Source organism: Magnolia sinica, chromosome 19 (genome assembly GCF_029962835.1).
Source record: "Magnolia sinica isolate HGM2019 chromosome 19, MsV1, whole genome shotgun sequence".
In the NCBI taxonomy this organism is placed as follows: Eukaryota; Viridiplantae; Streptophyta; class Magnoliopsida; order Magnoliales; family Magnoliaceae; genus Magnolia; species Magnolia sinica.
In genome coordinates, this window is record NC_080591.1 from 47,321,878 (window position 1) to 47,333,220 (window position 11,343).

The window sequence follows — 11,343 nt, forward strand, 5'->3', positions numbered from 1 at the left end:
TCCCCAATTTGAAGTGAAACCCGTGCTCCACGACTGGTCGTGGGTATCTACGACCGGTCGTAGTACGACTGGTCGTGTATACTCACGACTGGTCGTATAAACCCCAAAAATTTAATATACTTGCAAATTTTACAAAAATTGAAATACAATCTAGCAAATATATACAATATTATACAAGAAGGCATAAATTATCAATTTAAAATGCACATGCCAAGATCAAATTTCATCTTTTTGAACCTGCTTTTATCAAGAGGTTTTGTGAAAATATCAGCACGTTGATCTTCAGTAGGAATATATTCTAGAGATATAACTTTTTCTTCTACTAATTCTCTTATATAATGAAATCTAATGTCAATATGCTTAGTACGAGAATGCTGAATAGGATTTTTTGAAATATTTATCGCACTGGAATTATCACAATGTAATAACATAGAATCCTGTTTAATTCCATAATCACTTAGCATTCGTTGCATCCAAACAAGCTGTGTACATGCATTACCAGCTGCAATAAACTTCAGTTGTTGAAAGTGATATAGAATTTTGTTTCTTACTAAACCAGAAACTAGACAATTTCCAATAAAAACAACCACCACCGGTTGATCTTCTATCATCTAGATTACCAGTCAGCATCCGAGTACCCAACTAATTGAACATTGGTTTCATGAGGATACCGGAGACCGAGATTTACAGTATTTGCGACATATCTAATAATTCGCTTGGCAATCAAGTGAGATTCTTTTGGATCGATTGATATCTTGCGCAAATACCAACACTTAGAGAAATATCAGTCTACTAGCAGTTAAATATAACAAACTACCAATCATACTCCGATAAAGTTTTGAGTCAACATTTTTACCATTAGAGTCTTTTGATAGTTTCAGGGTAGTACTCATAGGAGTATCAAAATTTTTACCATTTTCAAATCCAAATCTCTTGATTAGGTTCAAGGCATACTTAGATTGAGAAATGAATATTCCTTCAAGTTGTTGCTTTACTTGCAATCCAAGGAAATAAGTCAATTCCCCAACCATGCTCATTTCGAACTGTGATTTCATCAAATCTGCAAACTCAGTAGTCAAGTCAGTACAAGTTGATCCATAAATGATATCATCAACATAAATCTGTACCATTAAGATATGATCATTATGTTTCTTAACAAACAGAGTTTTATCAACAGATCTCATTTGAAAATTATGAGTTAAAAGAAATTTTGTTAGTTTCTCATACCATGCCCTAGGTGCTTGTTTTAATCCATAAAGTGCCTTTTTAATCCGATATACATGATCAATATTTTTGGAATCTTCAAATCCCATTGGCTGTTCAACATAGACTTCTTCATGTAAATCGCCATTTAGAAAAGCACTTTTCACATCCATCTGATAGATCTTTATCTTTCTAAAACATGCAATGGATATAAATAGTCTGATAGATTCAAGACGTGCTACTGGTGCAAAGGTTTCATCGAAATCAATCCCTTCAATTTGAGTATAACCTTGTACCACCAGTCTAGCCTTGTTTCTAATTATATTTCCACATTCATCAGACTTATTTTTGAAAATCCATTTTGTTCCAATGATGTGTTTATCTTTAGGTCTTGGTACGAGATACCAAACATCATTTCTTACGAATTGGTTGAGTTCATCTTGTATCGCAACAATCCAGTTTTCATCAGCTAGAGCTTCTTTTACGTTAGATGGTTCAATTTGGGATGTAAAACATACATAATTACATATATCCTCAAGTTGTCTACGGGTGCGAACACCAGTGAGAGGGTTTCTAAGAATTTGTGTGGTTGGATGATCTTTAACAGTCCTTAACTCAGAATCAGTCTGATTCGATGAAGTATCGGGTTTATCAATGGTTAATACTTCATCATTATCTGAATTTGGTGTGTTTAAGTGATCATCAATGACAATATTAATGGATTCTTGAATCACACCAGTCCTTTTATTCAGGACCCTATAAGCTCGACTGTTTAAAGAATATCCTAGAAAAATACCTTCATCACTCTTCGTATCGAACTTTCCCAAATTTTCACGATCACGTAAAATATAGCACTTGCTGCCAAAAACTCGAAAGTATTTAACAGTAGGCTTTTTATTGAACCACAATTCGTAAGCCGTTTTATTATTATCTTTGCTAGTGTATACTCGGTTAATAATATAGCAAGCTGTGTTAACTGCTTCAGCCCAAAGATTTTTAGAGAGCTTCATGCTATTCAACATGACATTAGTCATTTCTTGAAGCACCCTATTCTTTCTTTCTACAACTCCATTTTGTTGTGGAGTTTTGGGAGTAGAGAATTCATGTAATATTCCTTGGTCGGTACAGAACTTCTCAAAATTGCTATTCTCAAATTCAGATCCATGATCACTACGAATTTTACTGATTTGAGAGGATTTTTCAGTTTGAATCCTTTTGAGAACTTTTCTTACTTCTTCAAGGGTTTCAGATTTATCCCTTAAGAAGACTACCCAAGTGAATCTAGTAAAGTCATCGACTATTACCAAGATGTACTTTTTACCACCACGACTTTCCGTTCTGGTAGGTCCTATCAGATCCATGTGGAGAAGTTCGAGTGGTCTTGATGTGGTATTTGAATTCACCTTTTTGTGTGAGTTCTTTGTTTGTTTGCCTATCTGGCACTCACCACATATTTTATCTAATTTCTGAAGTTTGGGTAAACCTCTTACAAGTTCTCGTTTGCTCAATCGATATAAATTTCGATAATGTACATGTCCAAGACGTTTGTGCCATAAATCAGTCTCGTCTGTATGGACCATGTAACAAGTTTGATTAGACGAGCTGGATTCACTAATAATATAGCAATTTTCAGACGTTCTACGTCCAGTTAATATTACAGAACCCTTATTGTTTATTATCTCACAGCTTTGATTAGAAAACCGAACATTATGGTTATTATCACATATTTGTGATATACTAAGCAAGTTGTGTTTTAAGCCTTCAACGTATAAAACATTTTTAAACACCGGAAGATTAAAAAGTTGAACCGTACCTTGGCCTATAATCTTGCAGTTGCTACCATCACCAAATGTGACTGAACCATCAGTCATATCTTTCAGATCGGTGAATAAAGCTTTGTCACCTGTCATATGCCTGGAGCATCCACTGTCTAGGTACCACTTTGAATGACTTGTTGCTTTGAAAGCAGTGTGAGCAACCAAGCAGGTAACTTTAGGAACCCATTTCATAACTGTTTTGGGTTTAGGAACATAGTTGGTCTTCTTTTGTGTATATTTGTAGGAATGACCTGTAGAGTTAGATTTTAAGAGCTCCTTGAGTAAATCAACTATTTTTTCAGCTAGTGGATTTCATTTCTGATTAAAGTTGACATGGTTGTTTCTAGGTTTTTGAAAAGTTTTTGAATTTTTAGAAAAATCTTGATAAGTACTTTTCCCTTTTGAGTTTGAGGACTCTCCTTTAACAAACATAGGAGGAGTATACTTTTGTTTAGGAGGTAGATTTTTATCATAGCCCAACCCGGATCGATCGCCACATTTTCTAGATCCGGATAAAAGTTTTTCTAACTTTGGATCACCTTGGGCATATTTCCATGTGTCCTTTAAACTCAGAAGAGAAGATACTTCAGTTTTAAGTTTCTCAATTTTAGATTTTAAATCAACAATTAGGGAGTTTTTGAATTCCAAATCACATTTCGATTTTTCAAAACAATCTGAAATTTGTGATTTTTCTAAAACAAGCGATTCAAAACAACTTTTGAGTTTAGAAAACTTTTCTTTTTGAAGTTTAAGTTTGACAGCAATTTTACAACTTTCCTTATATAGGGCATTGTAAGCGTCTTGAAGATCATCTTCATTTTTACATTCACTATTCAGATTTTCTTCACTTGTAGAGTCATTATCTGAAAATGTGAATTAGGCTAGAGTCATAAGAGCTTTGACCTCATTGCCCGACTCAGTTTCAGAATCTTCTGATTCAGAAGAACCTTCAGGATCAGATGATTCATCCCATGTAGCCAACATACCCTTCTTCCTGGGTTTGTCCCTTTTAGGACATTTATTTGCTAAGTGCCCATATTCTTGACAGTTGTAACATTGACTATCTTTCAAAGATTTTCGAAATTTGGGTCTAAACTTCTTTTTGTCATTTGATTTTTGAAAATCAACCCTTTTCTTGCTTTTGAAAATTTTGTAAAATTTTTTAGCTAAAAGAGCCATATCATCTTCTGAATCAGAATTTTCTTCTGAATTACATTTAGAAGATTTTAACGCGATAGATTTACCTTTAGGAGCTTTAAAGTTTAACTTGTAGGTTTGTAGAGAACCAACTAGTTCTTCAACCCTCATATTATCCGTATCACGAAGTTCCTGGATTGCGGTTACTTTAGAATTGAACCGTTCAGGAAGTGAGCGTAGTATTTTTGCACACACTTTACTTTCTGGGATTTTATCGCCAAGACTCCACATTGAGTTTACAATGTCATTCAATCTAGTGTAGAAGTCCATAAACATTTCATTTTCCTTCATATGAATTTCTTCAAATCTGGTTATGAGGAGTTGGACTTTAGATTTTTTGACAATTGTAGTACCCTCGTGTGTCATTTCTAATATATCCCAAGCTTGCTTTGCAGTATCACAAGAAATGATTCTTTTGAACTCATCCGGTGATAGTGCGCAAGTAATTGCATTTAGTGCTTTAGCATTTGCACTACTCTCACTTTTCTGAAGGGTGGTCCATTGGTAATATGGTGTGGCTTTCATTGATTTTGAACCATCAACCCCAGTAACTTCTATGATAGGAGGATTCCATTCAGTCACTATGACTTGCCGCACATTTTCATCCATTGATTTGAGGAAGATCCTCATTCTGGCTTTCCAATAAGCATAGTTGGAGCCATCAAAGGGTGGAGGCCTAGTGACTGAAAGGCTATCAAAATTTGACATCTTAAATAGCTTAAATCGTTAGCTCAGGAATTAAATCCAAAAAAAATGAGCTATTAGGCTCTGATACCACTTGAAAAGGCCAAGCTATATGTCCTAGAGGGGGGGTGAATAGGACAATGCCAAATAAAAACTTATAACAGCGGAATAATAAAGAAAATGATAGCCAAATTAAATAACAATGCAGGAAAGAAAAACAACCTCAAAATTCAGATCTTGAGAGGTTGATACAAACGTTGTTCTAAGGATAACCTTACACCAAAAACCAGAGTTTATGGTAGGACAACCTTATTTCTAGAAAGGTCTTTGTATCAAGTCTCAAATCGAAGAGGAATACAAAAATAAATATAAACTGAATTGAAATAACTTGTAATTAAAGATGTATTGTTCTAGGGACAGCCATACACCATAAAAATGGCAGGGCAACCTTGCTGGAACAACTTTCAAATGAAATTGAAAATCAAGCTTATAAAGGAATAACAGAAAGTAAATTCTAAGCTATTACAACATTCTCACAAAGCTTGAAATAATTACAACATTCACCACCATACATACATCCCACAAAAGGAATAAAAAATTAGAAGAATAAAACAATCAACCACAACTCAAGGGATTATAGTGGTTCGCCTGTGTGTTCACCAGCTGTTAAACAACAGCCACACAAAATGCTACTCCACTCCTAATATCCTCACACAGGGGATATTAGCGTTCACTAAAAATAGGTTTTCCCAGGTTCACCCAAAACCCTTACAATTGTGTCTTTGTATGTGGGCTTACACAATTAAAAAAACCCCACTTCTGAGTTTTCCTGGCTTTCCTCAGATAACCAAAATAACAAGATTTTTCTGACAAATCTTGAAAGAAACCAAAATAATAGAAAGGAATTTACAATATGTAAAATACCTGAAAATCTCCTTCGTTGTAGCAGCCCGGTAGAACCAAATCAAAGTAGATGATTGAATGTCCAAGTTCAATGTCCAGTACTCGATTACAATGGTTCTAATTCTAATAGATTTTAAATTAAACCAAATAGGGCTTGCCTTAATTGATTTTGATTCCAAAGAAAGGGAATAACAATTCCTCTTATCAAATCAGATTGGAATAACAGAAACAAAATCAATTAAAATAAAGCTAAGGAAAGAGAATATTAAATAAGCACACTTAGCTTAGATGGAGCACAGAATTATCTCTCAGAAGTTCGACGAAGATTGGCTTGAATGAATTAATTAAATCGATAATTTCTTCTGAGATTCGTGCACTATTTATAGGTGAGAAGATCGGGTCTTCGACTGGTCTAGAGTGCTCTTCGACTAGTCGAAGCAACAACAGATATTTGAAAAATCCGGCGGGATATGCTCTGACCGTTCTACGACTGGTCGTAGGTCTCCTTCGACTGGTCGTAGGACTTGAAAAACTTCGCTGGAATTCGAGTCGAAGATGTTCGACTGGTCGAAGATGCAGTCGACACTGTTCCTACGACTGGTCGAACAGATTCCAGGACTAGTCGAAGGCTAACAGATTTTATCCGGAATTTGTAACAAACTTACGACTGGTCGAGGAATTTCTTAGACTGGTCGAAGCAAGTCTAGGACTAGTCGTAGAAGGCCTAGGACTAGTCGAAGAACAGACCAATCACATGTAAAATAAACATTCGGTTTATGTATCCGAAATGACCTACTTCTAAGATCAACCTATGGTCAATCAAACCTCAACCATGAAGTATGGACATTGAAACATTCGGAACTAGTGACCTTGAAGTATCAGTCTTGAAGTCTTGATGTAGTTGAACTCTTCATGTAACTCAATCTTGAAAGTGGCTTGAGTTTCAGCTTGAGTCTTGAGTTCAGCTTGAGTCTTGTCTTGTGAGCAGTTCTTTCATTCAAGATCTTGAGTCTTGTACTTGAGAGCTTTGCTTGTTGTGAGCTTAGCTTGTTTATGAATGTTGATCCTTGAGAGAGCTTCACTTATGCAAGTTATATATAACAGAGTATAATAGTGATTTTGGCACTACAAATTTGACAACAAAGAGGGATAGAAACTATAGCACTTACAAATTTTAAAAAATACTTAACATACACCTTTAGAAAGTTGTTGGGGCGTTGCATAATAAAAATGACATCCGTTTGAAAGCAAGCATGACAAATGGACAAGTGAATGTAGTTTTCACTTGGTCTTCCAGGGCTCTCTCTATTTAGTTATATCTGGAATATTCATTAAGGAAACTATAGAAGGAGTGACTTACTACTCTCTCTAAAACTTGATCAATGAATGGTAGAGGGAAATGGTCCTCCTATGTGACCGTATTCAATTTTCTATAGTTAATGCAAACACGCCAACCAATGGTGACACGTGTCGGTTGTTTATAACCCTAAGTATAGGGTCGTGATGTAATAATAATCTTGGCGAGACCGAGGTTGAATCCACAGGGACTAATCTCGTGTGTTTTCTGAAAACAACTAGAAATAAAACTAGAAGAAGATGAAAACCTAAATCTGAAATATTTGAGAGAGTAATTATAAGAAATTTAATAAAAAAAACTTAAGAAATAGATCTATGCTTGATTCAAGGATGCAACTTGAATCAAAACCCCATCTTATCCAATTGAAAAATATCTCGGCAAAACTAAATCTAAACTTCCTTTGACCTAGTTCTCAATGGTTAAGAGGTGTGAGAACTGGAAGTGATTCCATCACAAAACCATACCTAGGAAACAATGGCTCACAACAAGATTTACCAATCCCACAATCAATATGAGAGAATTGTGAAAGTTAGGGAGGATTCCATCATCCAACCATGCCCAAGGAACGATGGTGAATAACAGGATTTCCTAAATTCACAACCTCAAAACATGAAAAGAACATACTTAATCTATCACAAATCTATTGTAATTTAAGTGACAACAAACCATTAAAAACTAAAAGTATTCCTTATAATCAAATTAAAATCAAAGAGAGTTCAATATAAACATGAATCACGACAATAGAAACATCCCATCACGCTACAAGCTTCACCTCTTAGCCCTAGTTAAGAGGTTTAGCCAACCATAAGCATGATTGAACTAGAAACTCTTAATAAAAGCATAAAAACAACTAAGGAAAAGGGAAGAAAAACTCTTAGCGACGGCTTCTCTATGCTTTTGCTCTACTCCTTAAACCCTAGATGATCCCTAAGAGTGCCCTGGAGACTCCTATTTATAGTTTTGCAGTACCTCCTTTCGTACCGACTTGGAAAAATCTAGAAACCGCCTCAAATTTACGTAACTTCGATATATCAAAGTGTCTTCGATATGTCTTTCGATATGTCCTTCGATATATTGAAGAGTCCTTGATATATCGAAGATTAGTCCAGAATTGTCTAGCAAGTTTGGCCTGAAATCCTAAATTTCTTGATTAATCGAAGGGTCTTCAATATGTCCTTCGATATTATCTACAGGTCTTCGATATATCGAAGGTCATTCTTGTAGTTTTTCAAAACTAGACTCTTTTAGCCTTGGAATCTGTTTTCAGGGCAATATTCAGGATTTCTTTTCTTCACTTCAAATCTTTGACTCTCTTCCTTCATCACTTGGTTTCCTTAGATATTTGGCATGTGAATTCTTCAATCTCGGTCTCCTAAGATCCATCCCTACCTTGGTTATTCTTGAGCATTAAATCCATGCTTTTAGCATATTAAATTTACCTTTTCAATCTAAGCTCTTAAATTCACCTTGTAACACAAACATGAGTAAAATAGAACATTAAGCATTATCATGTTCATAAAACCAAGATATAAGTGGGGGATAATATGCAATATTTGACCCTCAACATTGGTATGAGTTCATTATTAGAATTTTGCATGATAGTTATTCCGGATTTCTTTGAGACTACTTGAGTTGGACTCACCCAAACATTATCGGATATTGGGTAAATGATTCCCACATCTAACAATTTGATCACCTCATTTTTTTACAACTTCCATCATGTTTGGATTGAGACGCCTTTAAGGTTGTCTAATTGGTTTGGCGTCCTCATCAAGGTGGATCCGATGGGTGCATATGGAAGGGCTTATACCCTTAATGTCAGAAATGGTCCATCCCAAGTCTCCTTTGTGATCCCTTAAAACATTTAACAATTTAATATCTTGATCCTTATCCAAAAATGAAGAGATCACTACCGAGTAAGTTTTATTTTTACTTAAGTATACATACTTAAGCTTATTTGGTAATGGTTTTAAATCAAGCTTTGGAACATTGGTTGGTGATGGAAGAGGTCGTGAGTCCTCAATAGATAGGATTTGAATGCACGGTCTCCATTGGTATATACCAATGTCATGGGTGGTAGTGCTGTCATTATCATCATAAATTTCAGTAAGGACTTTTTCTAAATCAGAATTTTTCAAGTCCCCAAAGACTTTAATCAATTCCTTAGATAGGCTAGGTTTCAATTCCTCATCCTCTATCAAGCAGTCCATAAAATTCAGCTATGGATCTCATTATTTTCCATGGGCTGCTTACATAGATTAAAAATATTGAGTTCTAGAGTCATGTTGTGAAAAGACAACTTTATCATTCCATTCCTACAATTTATGATTGCATTTGAAGTTACTAAGAATGGACGACGAAAAATGATGAGAACTTGAGCACTAACATTTACACATGGTTCAATGTATAGTACAAAAAAGTCCATGGGGAAGTAAAATTGCTCCACTTGGACTAACACATCCTCTAAGATTCCCCTTGGTACCTTAATGGAGCGGTTAGCGAGTTGGAGTGTAATCGTGGTTGGTTTAAGATCTCCTAACCCCATTTGTCTATAAACTGAATAAGGTACTAAGTTGACACTTGCACCCAAATCTAGCAAAGCATGCTCAATTTAGAAATTCCCAATAATACAAGGAATAGTGGGACTTCCCGGGTCTTTGTATTCGGGTACAACCCTTTTCTGAATGATAGCACTCACTTTCTCAGTGAGGAAGGCCTTCTTGTACACATTTAATTTCCTCTTTACAGTACACAAGTCCTTGAGATATTTAGCATATGATGGAATTTGTCCAATGGCATCAAGAAGAGGAATATTGACAGTAACCTTTTGTAGGACGTCCAACACCTCTTTATATTTCATGGAAACAGTCGAGTTCCAAAATTTAAATGGGAACGGAACTGGAGGCTCATGTGACTTAGTCTCTTTATCCTTTTGTTGTTGCGGCTCTTGAACCATAGTCGGTTCATCATTCTCTTGAGAAGGTGGCTCATCCTCCGGTATTTCAACCAGTTACATTATCTTGTTATCGACCTCTTTTCCACTTCTCGAGGTAATGATGGCCTTGGCTTGTTCATGATGTACCTCGCTTGGATTTGAGTCTCCAATGAAATGTGTATTTCTAGGGTTTGGCACAGGTTGATAAGAAAGGGTGCCTTTTTTCCTAACATTTAGTTGAGTCTCAATCCTAGCCACAACCATTTTTAATTCTTAATTTGATTGGATTGGAGATTGATTCAATTGAGCTTGAGAGTTTATGAATGCAGTCAATGTATCCTCTACAAATGATCGCTTTGGTGGGGGCACATATGGTGCATTGTTAGGTGCCCCAAAGAAGTTATTTTCTGGAGGCATTTGAGGTGAATTAGGCACATTAATTTATGGTCCACTCCTCCAACTAAAATTAGGATGGTTACGCCAATTTGGATTGTATGTGTTTCCCATTGGTTGCACAACTGGCCTTTGGTGGTTATTTATAGCATTTGCTTGTCCATGCTCATGCATGATATCTTGTACAATTGGGATTGTTGGAAAATCCTTTGTGTCATGATTGGCACCACCACAAATGCTACAAGAATTACCTAAGAAGGTGTTTGCTTTAATCACATTAACCTTCCTAATTTTCAAGGCTTCAACCTTTCTAGCCAATGCAGCAAATTTTGCATTAAGGTTGTCTTCCTCTCTTAGGATGTACATCCTCGCTTTCTCTTTAGGAATAAGTCTAGTTTGGTCCAGTTTAGCAGAGACATCCCATGTCTGAGTATTCTTTACTAACATGTCTAGAAAAACCCTAGCCTCATTATGATCTTTGTCAAAAAGGGTTCCACCATACATAATCTCTATGAACTGACGGGTATCCATGGTGAGCCCCTTTTGGAACACATCAATCAAGTGCTATGGTTCATAATCATGATTTGAGCAACTGAGTAGAAGGTCTTTAAAGCACTCCCAAGCTTGGAAAAATAGTTCATTCCCCTTTTGGGAGAATGGCATGATTTCCTATTTCAATGCATTTATTTTGTGTTCAGGAAAGAATTTTTTCAAAAACTCTTTACTTAAGGCTTGCCATGTAGTGATGGTACGAGGTCTTAGAGAGTCAAGTCATGCTTTGGCCCGATCCTTTAGAGAAATTGAGAATAATCTAAGTTTGAGTACATCCCTATTGTCATTGTTTTCTTGTAATG